At 34.7% G+C, this 15528-nt stretch overlaps 1 pseudogene; it reads left to right on the top strand.

Annotated features, from left to right (window-relative positions):
* The first annotated feature begins 1852 nt into the window (after positions 1-1852).
* On the top strand, positions 1853-15079 carry LOC103267734 (annotated as a pseudogene).
* The last annotated feature ends 449 nt before the right edge of the window (positions 15080-15528 follow it).

Consider the following 15528-nt stretch of genomic DNA (forward strand, 5'->3'; position numbering starts at 1 on the left):
CTATGTTCCTCCCGTATGTTGCCAGGACAAGTGCTGGTAGATTTCCTGTCCCTTCCACAGTAGCAATTTACATCTGCCTGTCCGTGAATGTTCAGAAAGTCCGTGTTTCTCCCCATCCTTGTTATCCCAGAATGCGTCCTTTGCTTTACATCAGAGAAGGGCCAGGCAACTGATCAATTTCCTGCCTGGTACCAGACAAGAGCCTTGAACTCATGGAGGGTCTAGGATGTTTCTAGGTGTCTTCTGTTTTTTTTTTGTTCTCCAATCTAGACAGGCCTGAATGCTTGTGCCGAGGGTAGAAGGCAGGTTCTCTACCAAGTCTCCAGTCCTGTACCAAGTGTCTTTCATGAGCACTTCTTGGAAGGCTTGAGAAAAAAAAAATGAAAGAACGCAGGCTTGATTTGTATTAGGGTTTCCAGTGATTCATAAATGACAAGCTATTTCACTTTAAGATTCAGAAAAAGAAATCAACATTTTTTTCTTATCATCTTTTATGGTGGATTCTTCTTCCAACCATATTTTAACAAACATGAAAATCGTGTCCAGTTTCTTCAATGGAGAACTTTATCAAACTGTGTAATTCAGTACGTATGGTTAGGCAGGGGTTTCAGATGTCTGCTGGACCGAAAACTTAAGATTTTGTGGATTATATGGCTTGCTCTCATTACTAAAGTGGAAAACACTGTACAGCTTTTTTATACCTGAGACAAATAAGCATTCCTTACTTCATATTGAATATGTGCATGTGTCCATATTTTCACTTCTTATTTGTGTTTAGTTTTCTTGTTTCTAAACATAACCATACCCAAAAGTATTGTGTGAACTGACATAATCAGTTTGACCACTCTGAGTACATTTATCAGTTAGAAAGTACCCTTCCTGCACCCTTCTGACTGTCCTCAATTAATTATAGAATGATTATTTTAGTGTCATCTTTCTACTTGCACCTTTCAGATTCTTTCACTTTTCCTCCCCCTTGTCAGGCTCTGGATATTCATTTATTTATTACAGAGAATTCATTTATTTTCAGTGCTCATTTTGTCCCAGAGATTGTGTTAAATGTTGTGTACATTTAACAAACAAGTTCACAGTCTTTTTTCTCAAAGAAATCTCAGATAAGTATGGTAGATAGAAAATTAAACAGATCCAAAACAATTTAACTTGTTCTCAAAGAGTAGCATGGAAGCAGAGTCAAGAGTCCTATTTTTGCTTGAGGACCCAAGGGAACTCCACACCGAAGCATTTATGTTCAAGATCAGCGATGCTAGTATCTCTCCAGTGTTAGAGTATTCGACTTTAAATAAATTTTAATTTATGCCATAATTAACATCTAAACTGCAAAGTCACATTTCTTTGGGTGTAAGCCATTGGTTTTTTTTTTATGCCTAATGTTATTAATCTTTACTAAAAAGATATTATCCTACATCTAAAGGTGCACATCATTCCTGTTGCATATAAATGCAAATATCTAGTTTGATAATCACCATTTCAACCACCAGGAAATTGTTTAATACAGTCCAGAAACAACATTAAAAAATAGCAATGTCTGTAATTTTTCTGATATTAATTATAAACAGTTATTGGTTAAATGGCATTTCAGCTACAAATTAATTTAATCAGACATGATATACAAAGTACAATTCTCCCAGCAATTTCTACCTTTGACCTATAGCCATGGCTTAACCCGAACTCCTTGGTTCTGCACCGAATTTGTTACAGTAGTGACAACTGTTATTTTTCACTTTATTGGGAGATAAAGCAATCACTTTCAGCTAACAGGCTGTCACTTCTCATTATTTTGGGTTAGCATGATATGCCATACAAAATTAAACACCATGTTACAGGAGTCACAATGATCATGAATGGCTTCATGGTAATAATAAGTATAAATCCGGCACTTGAGTCTGGAATCAATTACTGCAAAAGACATCTTAGATCCAGACTTCCAGCAAGGGAATCTACTAAGCTGTAGTGAGTCAATGTAAATAAAGAATGGTGAATTTTAAAGTCTAAAGGTGTTATGTAATCCTATGGTTATGTCCCTCCGAGATTAAATCAATATGACTTTAAAAGAGTAGAAATGTCAGGAATGTTCAAATTTAACCATGAATGACAAAAATGTAGTAACAACTCAGGGAAATCTTAAACTCCTTGTTTGGAAGAAAAATAAATTGTGTAATATGCTAAAACAAGGCTTTAGCTGAGTGTGTTACGTGCCCTGAAAAATAATTCAGTTCCCCGTATACTTCAGCTAACTTTCCCTAAGGATAACTTATATCACTATAATACACACATTTATTAAAACCAGGACATCGATATTGATACATTACTATTTTAAAAACTGCATACATTATTCAGTTGTCACATTTTTAATACACTCATTTTATAAAAATTCAGTTTATAGTACTGTGAAATTATATCACAGGTAGCCACCACTAAAGTCAGGATGCAGCATTTTTCTGTCACTACAGAGAAACTTGTTTAAGTTCCTTTCGTAAACACACTTTCCTCTCAACCTTAAATCTTGGCAAAGAGTGATCTTTCTCCATCACTAAAATTTTGTCATTTTAAGAATGTTTCCAAGGGTACCTGCAAAATGAACATTTATATACCTAACCCTGAATTGTACCCTACATCTTTAAAAAAAAAGAATGTTTTAAAAATGAAATAATATAGTGTGTAACCTTCTGAGATTAGCTTTTTTCACATAGCACAATACTGTCAAAATTCATCCAAAATTGTTGCATGTTATCAATTGTTTTTTTAAATTTTATTACTGAATAATATTTTATTGTATGTGCCACTATCTATTTATTTAATTTTTTTTCAGTTTTTGCCTATTAAAATAAAGCTGCTATGGAACATTCTTATACAGTTATTTTTTTCCTATGAGTTAGGATCTCACTCGGCCACCCAAGCTGGAGTGCAATGGCACCATTATGGCTCACTATTGAGCGTAGCCTCAACCTCCTGGGCTCAGGTGATCCTTCTGCTTCAGCTTCCCAAGTAGCTGAGACTACAGGTGTCTGGCTATGTTTTGATTTTTTTTGTCGAAATGAGATCAGGCTGGTTTCAAACTCCTGGACTCAAGTAATACTCCTGCCTCAGCCTCCCAAAGTACTGGGACTACAGACGTGAGCCACCGTGCCCCGCAATATTTTATTTTTCTAGGAGAAATACCCAAGCAAATGATTTTTAGGTTGCATGGTAAGTGTATAAGAAAATATCAAACTGATTTTCAGTGTGGTTGTACAATGTGATATTTACATCAGAAATATGTGAGAAGCTCAGTTGCTTTATATTCTCATCAGGACCCAGTTATTGCCATTTTTTGCAAAGTTTTGCCATTTTAATAGATATTTAGTGGTATCCAATTGTGCCTCTGATTTGCGTTTCTTTAATGGTTAATGATGCTGAACATCTTTTCATGTGCTTATTAGATATCTGTATATCCTCTTTGATGAAGTGTGTGTTTATGTCTTTTGCTCACTCATACTTGCTCATTTATTTGATGTATTTGCTTTCTTCTTGAATTTTGAGTTTTTTATTAAGTCTTTTATGGCATATGCAATTTGCAACTATTTTTATCTAAGTCTGTACTAGTATTGTCATTCTCTTAATAGTGCCTTTCTAAAACTAAAAACGTTGCATTTGATAAATTAAAACTTACTGATATTACTTTCTTTATAGATAATATTTTATTATTTTGTCTAAGAAATCTCTGTCCCACTCAACATCACAAAGACTTTCTACGATTTTTTCTACAACATTTATATTTAGTTTTTATATTAATCCTGCAATCCATTTTGATTTATGTTTTGTATTTAGCATATGTTGTGGGTTGCACATTATATTCATCTATTTTATATGGACATACAATTGTTTTGGCCTTTTTTTTTGAATAAAAAATATTCTTTTTTCCAGCAAATTTCTTTATACCATGTAAAAATTAACAAAAATGGGGAGGGGGTGCTATACCTCTAAACTTTATATTTTTTTCTATTGATACATTTACCTATTTCGATACCAATGCCAAATTATCTTGATTGTGGATCTGTATAATATAGCATGAAGTCAACTGGCATAAGTCTTTCAACTTTGTTCTTTTACCAAGTTGATTTGAGTATTCTAGGTCCTTACACACACACACACACACACACACACACACACACACACACACACAAAATATATGAATTTAATAATCATCTGGTCAATTTATACAAAAAATAAACCTGCCGAGATTGAAGTTGGGATTTCATTGAATCTATATATTAATCTGGGCTTTGATGCCATTTTATCTGATGTTATGTTTGATTTCAATTTTTAATTGCTCGCTTTTAGGATATAGAAAAATAGTCGATGGTTATATATTGGTTTTGTATCCTGGAACTTAATAAACTTTGGTTATTTCTGTAGAATTTTTGTAAAATCGATTGCACTTTCTACACAGATGATCGTGTTACCTGTGAATAACATTTTTACTTCTTACTTTCTGAGTTTCTTTTTCTTTATTTTACTTGCCCCCTTGAAATAAATCACACCTCCAAGGCAGTGTTGAAGGAATACAGACATAATTATCTTGCATCTGATTTCAGGGAAAATGCCTTCAATATTTCACTGTCAAATAGGATGCTTGTTGCAGTTTTTTTGGCAAACGAACTTTTAGGAAGTTAATGGGATTCCCTTTCCAGGCCCAGTTTCTGAAATGCTAGAAACTGGGTGTTAAAAGCTTCCTTTTCCACGTGGCGGTGAGCGCAGAGATGGTGCCAAGAAGGCCCCCGGCACACTGCGGGAGCACAAGGGGGTGAAGCGCTGCCTGCCCACCCCCATGTGCCACATGCCCTCAACCGTGTGGTTGCCAAGTCCTGCTTCTGGTGTTTTGTGTCCCAGCTGAAGAAGATGAAGACGTCCTGGGGGGAGATCGTCTACTGTGGGAAGGTGTTCAAGAAGTCCCCTGCGCGTGAAGAATCCTCCCGCATCTGGTTGCGCTAGGACTCGTGCAGTAGCACCCACAACCTGTACCGCACCCACCGCAACCTGGCCTCCTTGGGCACGGTCTGCCGGTGCCACCGAGACATGGGCACCCGACAGTGCCTGTGCCCACTCCATCCAAGTCATGAAGGTGGAGGAGATTGCAGCCAGTGTCGCCTGTCGGTGGTCAAATGGGGCCACGACTCCAAGATCAAGTTCCCGCTACCGCATCACGTCCTGCGTGGCCAGCAAAAGCCAGGCTTCACAACAGGAGGCCCAACACCTTCTTCTGGGGCCTCCTGGCCTCCAATAAACTCCAGTACACCCGGAAGAAAAAAAAAGGGATGTTAAATTCTACCAAATGTCTTTCTTGCATCCATTGAGTTGATCTCATGCTTTAAAAAAAAAAAGTTAGCCAATATGGTGAAATGCATTGAGCAGTGTTGGAAGGTAGATTCAACCTTCTATTTCTAAGAGAAATAGAACTTCGGATGCGTTGTTGGATTCAATTTGGTATTATTTTGCTATGGATGTACCTGTATGCTCATGGTAATGTGGTATGTTTGTCTATAGTTTTCCACTCTTGTAATGTCTTTCTGTTCTTGGTATAAGAGTAATGCTAGTGTCAAAGAATGAGTTGGACATGATTAACTTATCTTTAAGATTCAAGGTGTTGTTAAGCAAATTTATTAGTGTTTCTCCCTTGAATGTTTGGTAGAATTCTTCAGTGAAACCATCTAGGCCTGGAAGTTTGCTCATCTGTTTTTTAAAAAAGAATTCAGCTTATTCAGTGTTATTCAACAATATCTATGTCTTCTAGAATGAACTTTGGTGTTTTGCGTTTTTCAAGAAATCTATCTTGGTTGTAAAATCTATTTGCATAACTATTACCATGTTTTAAAATTAATAATTTATTTTAATTAAAAATTAAATTTAAAGATTCCGTAGTGATGTTACCTGTCTCATTCCTAATATTCTAATTTATGTCATCTCTTTTTCTAGATTATCAATTTAGTTTATCTTGCGAAGAAATTAACTATTGGTATTATTAACTTTTCCATTTTTGTGTGTTTTCTCATTCTTTAATTTCTACATTGACCTTTTTTTTCTGCTTATGTTCTTTTTATTTGTTTCTTCATTTAATTTGTCAAGGTGGAAATTAAGGTCATTCTTTAAAATCTTTTATTAGTTTTTCTTTAAATTTTTCTTCAAATATATGTTACTTACTAATGTGTTACTATGTTTTCCTATATTTGAAGATTTTCCGGATGTTTTTCTATATTTATTTTTAAAATTTAATTTTGTTGTGGCAAAACAGAATTTGTATAATTTTAATCTTTTTTGTATTTATTGAGACTCATTTTTGGCTATTGTTGGGTTTGGGTGGCGTGTTCAATAAAAATTAGTTGCATGAATTTGGTTAAGACTGTCGTTCAAGTCTTTTATGCCCCACTGATTTTGTTCTATTTGTTCTACTAATTATTGAGAAAAGTTCTTAAAATCTTTGAATATACTTGTGGAATTGTCTTCTTCTTTTTGCAAATATATCAATTCTGCTTCATTTATTTTGAAGTTGCATTATTATTTGAATTTATATACCCTCTTGATAAAATGTCACCTATATTGATATGTAAATATCTCTACTCTTATTCGTTGGTAATACTATTTGCTCTAAAATTTACTTTGTCTGATATTAATAAAGCCATCCTAGGGTTTAACTCAGTAACACCATAGCAAACACTCTTCCATTTTTAGAATTTGAAAGCTGCCTATGAGTTTATATTTAATGTTGATTTCGGTTAAAGACTTGATTTTTGTCTTGCATTTATATTCGTTGTCAAAACCTTTGCTTTTAAAATGGGGTATTCCAATTTTTTACACTTAATGTCATTATTGAAACTATTGGATTTAGATTTATTTATTTGTTTTTCATTTGTCCCATCTGTTCTTTGTTTCCTTTTCCCTCTTTTTCCGACCTCTTTTGCATAAATTGCCTAATTTGTGTTTCTGTTTGGTTTCCTATTTTGAAATCTTAGCTTATATCTCTAAATTTTCTTTGTGATAATTTGTTGATTGCTCTGTGTCATGTATTTTAAATTTATTACAGACTGACTTCATATATTATACCAATATGTACATAGTATAAGAATCTTACAATAAATTATAGTCACTTATACTTTTTTTTTTTTTTTTTGAGTTGGAGCCTCACTATGTTGCCCAGGTTGGAGGGCAGTGGCACACTCACAGTCACCGCACCCTTGGCCTGCTGGGCTCAGGTGATCCTTCTGCCTCAGCCTTCCAAGTAGCTGGAACTACAGGCATGGGCCACCATGCCTGGCTAAGTTTTTGATATATTGGAGAGACGGGGTCTTGCTATGTTTCCCAGGCTGATTTCGAATCCATGGTTGTAGGCTATCCTCTTGCCTCTGCCTCCCAAAGTGCTGGGATTATGTGCATGAACCACTGCGCCTGGCTTCAGTTTTTGTACCTCTATATCTGTAATAAGTCATTTAGTACATTGTCTTTTTTCTTTAAATCATTATCATTTAAATAAATTTAAATAATATGGAGGAGGTCTTTACATTACACACACGTTTACAATTTGTGATAGTCTTCATTTCTTTATGTAGCTCCAGATTTCGATTTGATGTCATTTTCTTTCTTCTTACATGCTTTATCATTTTTTAATGCAGTATGTCCAAAGATGAATACTTTCTGCTTTTTTGTGTCTAGGCATTCTTTTTCTTTGCCTTTTATATTTTCCTTCTGTGTTCTTGCTTGATAAATACCCTCAGGTAAACATATTTTTCAGTGCTTTCTTCTAATCAGAAACCTATTGTATTTCTTCCTTTTTTTTTTTTTTTTTGGAGTTGGGGGTCTCAGTCTGTTGCCCAGACTGGAGTGCAGTGGCACACTCATGGCTACTGCAGCCTTGAACTTCTGGGCTCAGGTCATCCTTCCACCTCAGCCTTCCAAGTAGCTGGAACTACAGGCGTGTGCCCCCATACCCAGCGTATTTTTCGATTTATTGTAGAGTCGAGGTCTCACCAAGTTGGCCAGCCTGGTCCCAAACCCCTGAACTCAGGCAATCCTGTTTCCTCGGCCTCCCAAAGTGCTGGGATGACAGGCTTGAGCCATCACACCTGGCCTATAGTATTTCTTAATACAACTTCTCTATATGTAATCTGTCTTTGTTACTTGGGCTTCTTTTATGATTATCTCTAAATCACTCATTTTAAGATATTGAATTAATACGTTACTTTATTTACTTTTCTTCATTTTTATTGGGCTTGCATTTTATTTATCTTTTGGGGTCTGTAAGTTTAAACATTCTATGAAATTTGAGAAATGTCTTAGCACTATGTATTTAAATATTTTCTACACCATCCTGGCTTCTGATGCTGTTATTTATCAGTCTTTTTCTCTTTCTGCTACTCTTATTTATCAGTCTTTTTCTCCCGGTGTTTTATTTTGGAGAGTTTCTATTTCAGTGTCTTCAGGTTCATTAGCATTTTCTTCTGCAATATCTAATCAGCATTAGTTTCACTGACAGTACTTTTCATCTCGGAAATTATAAATTTCATTACTGAAGGTTTGATTTGAGCCTTTATGCATATGTTCTATGCCTCTATTTAACAGATACCACCATTCTTCTTAATGTTTTACATGGAAAAGTGTTTTAATTACTGCTTAGTGTCTGTGCTGACTAATTTTCTTACGGTTATTTTCTGGGCATTTTCAAATGATTAGTTTTCTTCTTATGGCTTGATATTCTTGTTTTTTCTAATGCCTTTTTATTTTTTATATTTTACTTTGCTGAAATTCAGGTATTACTGTACTTGTGCAAATATTTTTTAAGCTTTGTTCTGGGATACATTCGAATTATTTGAAAATATTCTGATTCTTTATATTTTTGCTATTAAGCACTTTTAGATGGTACCAGAGTAACTTTCAGTCTAGGTCTAATTTTTCTCTACTACCAGACTGAACCCTTCTGAATATTTTACTCCATATTAAGAAATTATGAGTATTCTGCTCTGGCTAGTGAGAACAGGAATCATTGCTGCCTTTTATGAGTCCAAGGAGTTTTTTTCTGTCATTTTCTTGGGAGTTTCTTTCCATCTGTCTTGGCTAGTTGCCTCAGAAATACGAATGAATCACTATTCAGCTAAATACTCAGAGAATTTCTGAATTTCTCAAGAGTTCTCTCCTGCATAGCTCTCTCCTCCGTTCCTCTATCATGACTCTAGTTGCCTTAGTCTCCACAAATCCTCAGTCCCATTTCACAACTCACGGAAACTGCTGAGCCCCGCCTGAGTTTGTTCTTCCATGGAATAATCGAAAAACTCTAGACAGGCAGTAAGCTACAGAAAAATTGCTGGCCTTATCTCTCTGGGTTTTATCTCTTGAGGATCATGGTTCTTTCTTCTCTGATATTATTGAAACCTATTATGACACACAATATCCATTATTTAAAGTTTTACAGGCTTAAGAGTACAGTTACCATTCAGTTTTAGTCTCTGTTACTCCATATGAGTCTGATACTCTCTCCAACTTCATTTTCTTTTTTCCTAGTCTCCTATGTTAACCTATTCCCTATCCATTTTTGAAGAAAAAAAATACTCTTGGGTGAAATGATCTAATACTTTTCTTTCATGCGCCAAATAAATATGAACATCTTAATTTCACAAGCTAAGGCAACCTGATATATCACCTATTCCAAAGGAGATCAGTCCATGAATATTTCATGTGGCTTCTTTTTGTGTGTGTGTTGTACAAAGGATCCTAAAGGTTTCTTATTTTGTAAGAAAAATTGTTGGATGTGGTCAGGTTTTTAAAATACTATATATACGTATGTGTACATATATACATAATTTGGGTATCCACTTTAAATTGTACATCAATATTAGTTGAATGTTGTGATTTGGAAAGACTTTTTTCATAATTTGATTAGGTATAAATTATTATAAGAATTTTAGGAGGGGCCAGCACATTTGTTCCTGGTAAGTGCCAAGATATGATTAGGACTGAAATATCTTTCAAGTCATAAGGGGTCATGATCATCTCTGGGAGCAACCACTCAACTCTTCATTCATAGTACAAAAGCAGCCATAGACAATACAAAGAAATGGCCATGACTTTTATCCAGTAGAATTTATTTATAAAATCAAGTGATGGACCATGTTTGGCCTGTAGGTTGTAGTTTGCTGACAACTGAGTTTAAGCATATTTTGAATATTTACACCGGACAAAACAACTTTTATAGTCTTTTTGGATCTTGAATATTTTGGAAGTTTAAATGAATGTAACACATAGGGAATGTTTTCTTAAAATGTCCTTCAAAATAATTTTATTTTCTAGAGTGAGGGCAGGAAAAGTGTCAAATTTGGGGCCATACTAATGCAATATCCGGGACCTTTGGACAATGATAAGGGAATTGGTTTCTTTACAGAACAAAGGCCACTTGACAATTTTAAATTAGTTTTGGGGAAATCTCTTGTTTCTCCAAGCATATCCTGTGTGATACTACTGCTAAAACAGCCCTATATAGTTTTCTCTTATTTGTTCTCCTTCAACTATATTTTTCTGGCATATATAGATAAGGTTTGGGATATCTCTGACAAGTAATTTGTTAAGGGTGAACCTACTTTTAAAATTTATGACAACTTTTGAATAATATCTTGGATTTTTTTCTTCAATACCACTTAAGTCTTTCTAAGTCCTGAATTAAAAACTGACATGTCAATTTGGTAGGATATCAGAACAAGTTTTATGAAGAGTCTAATAAAATGTATATGGTATTTGAGTTTATGAATATTCTCGTTGACCTATTTCTTTAGTTCATCAAGGCAGCATTCTATTCTGCAACTCTAAAAAAAGTATCTTCAATGTGGTAGTGTTTGTGGTTGGGGAGAATCAATGTCAAACGCTGTAGGACAATTCTTGAGAGAAATGGAAGGACTTCCCTTTCCACCTCGAATCCTGCCTTGAATGTACCTTCTAAGGATGATATCATCACAAGTCCATATCACCGTTGCTACCTGCTAGACTTCATTTTTTTCATAAAGAAGATAATGAATGATATTAAAGCAGCCAGCCACAAAGATTAATAAATTATTGCTAGTTACATGCCACAACGAATATAAGAAAGTCTAAAGTATCATTCTTACCCTTAAAAATTTTAGATTACAGTTGATGACTCTTGGGTTCTATATCACTTTACTTACACTGTCATAACTCTTATTACCCTGTGATGTTCCAGACTATTATAGATTACAATAGAGAAATGCTCAGAATACTTTGGAAATACAGAAAATGGGACAAAAAAATTAGTCTGAGGATTGGGGAAAGCCTGATCCCTTGCCTTGTCTAAATTGGGAAAGAAAAAAAAGTGTTATGTAAACCAAGATAAACTTGAGGCAGGATGGAAAGAACTTCATGTCAAAAGACTGAAACATGACAGTGAGCATCAGCGATTCTGAAATGAATGTGGCAAGCCTCAAGTCACTGATAAAGTTCTTGGCGCATTTACTCAGCAGTTCAAAAGGATTCAGTGAAGATATGCAGAATCACGAATGATTTTAAATGCAGAAATATTACGACGAGTTTGAGTTTTTTAGAAGAACATTTTAATGAATATTTTGATATTTTCTAATTTGAATTAGAAAGGTTAGGAACCTATGAGAAGGCGATTTCAGCAATAACAGTGAGAAATTATAAGGGCTTGGACAAAAGCAATGTTGGAGTGATAAAATGGGATAGATTTCAAAGATATCCAGGGGAAAATGAAACAGGACATAATTTGTCTAAAACTCTATTGACAACATACTTCTGCATTTTCTGTATGCTGCCCAGTGTAAGTTCATTATTTTGTTTAATCTTCATAAAAATCACAACAGCATGAAGCAGGTATTATGGGATTATACTCGTTAGTGGCAAAGTTAGAATTTAATCTAGTTTGACTATGAAATTCACACTTTTAAATACGTCAGTATGCAAACTTTTTGTTTTACTTAACAGGTATTTGTCTCTTATAGATGCCTTTTAAATACGAATTCAATGTAAACATGCTGAGTTTGATTTGTGTAGGCAACAACGATGGTTTAAGAACTAATAAAAGTGTGTGTGTGTGAGTGTATACTTGAATGTATAAATTGAATAGTCATCAATCTATAGTTTTTACATTACTTTCAGGAAAAATAAGTAAATGTGAAGAGATGACTATTTTGCAGCTTCTTTGGATATACTGGTTGGGGAATAAGAGCTATGTAAATAAGGCAAATAAGAACAGACAAAAATGCAATTTATTGGAAACCATGTAAGGAGAAAGAACAATGAGTGAGAATGAGGAGAGCAGTCTCGCTTCTGGCTAAGTTTAAGTTATATATGGGCCAATTTTTGTTTTGGAATTAGCAAATAAATTCATTGATATTATAAATTTATGATATGGTGGTAGGACTAGAAACCCATTTGCAGAATTTGAGGTAGAGAGAGGATTGAAGAAGTAGCAGTGTCACATGAACAGGCTTTGTGAAGACTGATTTGACTGGAGAAAACGAAGGGGCGCTGCTGAGCAGAAGTGGATGGAAAAGATTCTTCGAAGAAGAAGGACTTGAGAATAGGCTAGCAGGCCAGTGCGGAATACTCAAAATTTATAAGCCAAGGTTCAGAGAAAAAAAAAGATTCCCAATATATTTAGGATACAGGATTCAGTTTGCCAGAGTGGAGGATAAAATCCAGCATGCTTTCTCGAACAGACAGAATTGCACATAATGGGTCATCCTTGAGATGGGACAAATGTGTCTCCTGAATCAAGCACGGAGGACTTTGCTTATGCCTGAAAGAGGGTTCTTTTGACTCTTCTAGAATTGTATTACTTTTAAAATTTATGTATGTTTATTTTTTGATTCGGAGTCTCATTCTGTCACCCAGCCTGGAGTGCAGTGGCACACTCATGGCCACCGCAGCCTTGATCTGCTGGGCCCAGGCGATGTTTCATCTTCAGCTTTCCAAGTAGCAGGATCTATAGGCGTGCACCACCAAGCCCAATTTTTGATTTATTGTAGAGACGAGGTCTTGCCAAGTTGCCCAGGCTGTTCTCAAACCCGTGGGCTCAGGCAATCCTCTCTCCTCCGCCTCCCAAAGTGTTGGGATTACAGGCGAGAGTCACGTGCCCAGTTACTTGAAAAATTTAAAAAGGATTTTGTATTATATTAAAAAGAAAGGGTGTAAATCTGTTTGTTTATGGGTATGTGGTGAGGAGAAAGTATGTATTTAATTATTAAAATATTAAAAATTAATTGATAGATAACTATAAAGTAAAATTTACATAACGTACTTGTAGGGCCAGAAAGTACTACAAATTTTTTGCATCAATCATAGTTCTTCTGCGTTTGAAAGTAATTAGCAGTGTGTTTTGTGCACTTGGGCACAGCTAACTCCATTTCATAATTACACTCAAGTCCCCAATGTAGGTTTTTCCTAAGCAAGAATGAAAAACCATGAGTTTTCTTTTCTATGTTTTTATATAACAAGCATAAGGGAAAGAAGACCAATAAATCACTAGAACCTGTATATCTTCTCTATATATACAGAAATATGCAGCCAGCTGTCAGAGCTGGTACAGCCAAGAACCCCAAATGAGCTGACCTACCTTTAGTTCTGTTCAGTGTTCCCTTTTCCATCTCAGTTAATTGTACCTTCAGAGACGATTCATATTTGTTTATATATAAAAAAAGAAAACCTTCCTTTTCTCTGAGTAATTTTGATGGTCTCATTTTTCCTGTGATTCTTATTTTTTAATATAAAACAATTTTTTACCTTGAAGAAATATTCTTTTAAGTTTTTTTTTCATTGATAGCTACTTCATAGTCTGTGCCAGAAAAGTCTTTCAAATTAAAGAAATGGCAGTCAAACCTCTGCCAAGTTTATCAATGTCATTTTACTCCCAGGAGAGATGATTTTCTCTCATTTCCCAGATGTCAAATATAACCCAGAGAAAGAACAAATACAAGCTGACAAATAGAAAGTGTGTAAGGATCAAAAACAGGGACGTGGGTTCTCTTCGATCTTCATTTTTAGACTAAACTTTTAACTTCTCTGTGCTTCTGTATAACGTTCTATGAAATGGATATGATAATTGTATCACTCCAATACTTATACCAGAGGAATTAGTAAATCACTTTTTTTGAAATTATTTGAGGCTCCCACAATAAATATCTTACTTAATGACATATGTGCCAAAGTGCTAGGGCAGAGTTTTATTAGGTACTTACCAAAATGCATAATTTCTGCTGAAGGTCAGTTTCTAATATGGGACATTCTGTTTAACACACTGCCATGCACAAAACAGGAAATAAAGGTAAACAAGTAGAAAGCATATGAAATGACAAGTGCTAGATATATTTGCTATTATTAATCAGCATATTCCTGTACTCTTTATTGCTGAAAAATCAAATAGTTTAACAATACAAGTTTTTAATATTCCTTCACTTAAAGTCAAATTCAAGTTTTTAAGCAGCAGTTTAAGCCTTTCTCCCTTTTGAAGCTGTCCTATTTTGAACAAATAAATCCCCAACTTGTCATGAAAGCTGGGGAAAAAATGGAAAAGTCACTTTCACATACTAAATATAATTCAGACAAGAAGTAATGTATTTTGTTTGCCTTCTCATATTCAGAATTAAAGACATGAGTCCACCAAGATATAAGATGGCTCAAAAATACAGCTTAGCTCTATGCCCAAGAAAATGAAATGGTTTGGTAAATTGTGCCAAACAGTCTCTCTGAGAAGTATAGTTCTCAAAAATAGTTTCACAAGCAAGGGTTACTTGAAAGAAACTGACAAGCACATACAGATGTAAATTAATATTTTAAAAATTTGGGCATATTAACTACTGAACACCTAAAACAATTTTCATTGCAAATGTAACTAAAATAAATATCTTTTATAAAACTTTTATATTTTGAGACTTGACTTATACCCCACATTAGTAATTTAATTTAAGTCAACAGTTAAGTATCTGCTTTCTCATAACAGCCAGTGTAAGAAGTTATCTCTATATTCTTCTTTTCTTTCTCTCGTTTTTTTTTTTTTTTTAGCAACGGTTAGACGTTTCAGGACATTTCCCAGAGTGTCACATTCACCTCTATTTCTATATGTAATCTGTGTTATGTTCTTAAGCAACATTAGTTTAAGATTTAGAAGACTACCAGAAGCATTTTCTTCTCCATCAGATAAGTAGGTTTCTCAGGGTCATGTTTTAAAGTGTCCTTTTTCCTTTGCCATGTACTCACCTTAGAGTGAAAGACAGTTTGTGAGTATGTAGAAAGTCTCCTGAACGGTCCTGATTTATAAGCAACAAAAAATCGATTCAAGAAATTTAGATTGGAGGTGGGAAGGAAATATTTTTTGTAGGCAGAAACATGACTCCCCCACTCATAAGAAAAAATGTTCACACCCTAATTTCGGGAACCTGTAAATATTTTATCTGACATGGCAAAAGGAACTCTGCTGATGCTTTTAAGATTAAGGACATTGAGATGGGAGATAACCCTGCA

The sequence above is a fragment of the Carlito syrichta genome, unplaced genomic scaffold, assembly GCF_000164805.1.
Source record: "Carlito syrichta isolate Samal-C Ts95f unplaced genomic scaffold, Tarsius_syrichta-2.0.1 Scaffold308226, whole genome shotgun sequence".
In the NCBI taxonomy this organism is placed as follows: domain Eukaryota; kingdom Metazoa; phylum Chordata; class Mammalia; order Primates; family Tarsiidae; genus Carlito; species Carlito syrichta.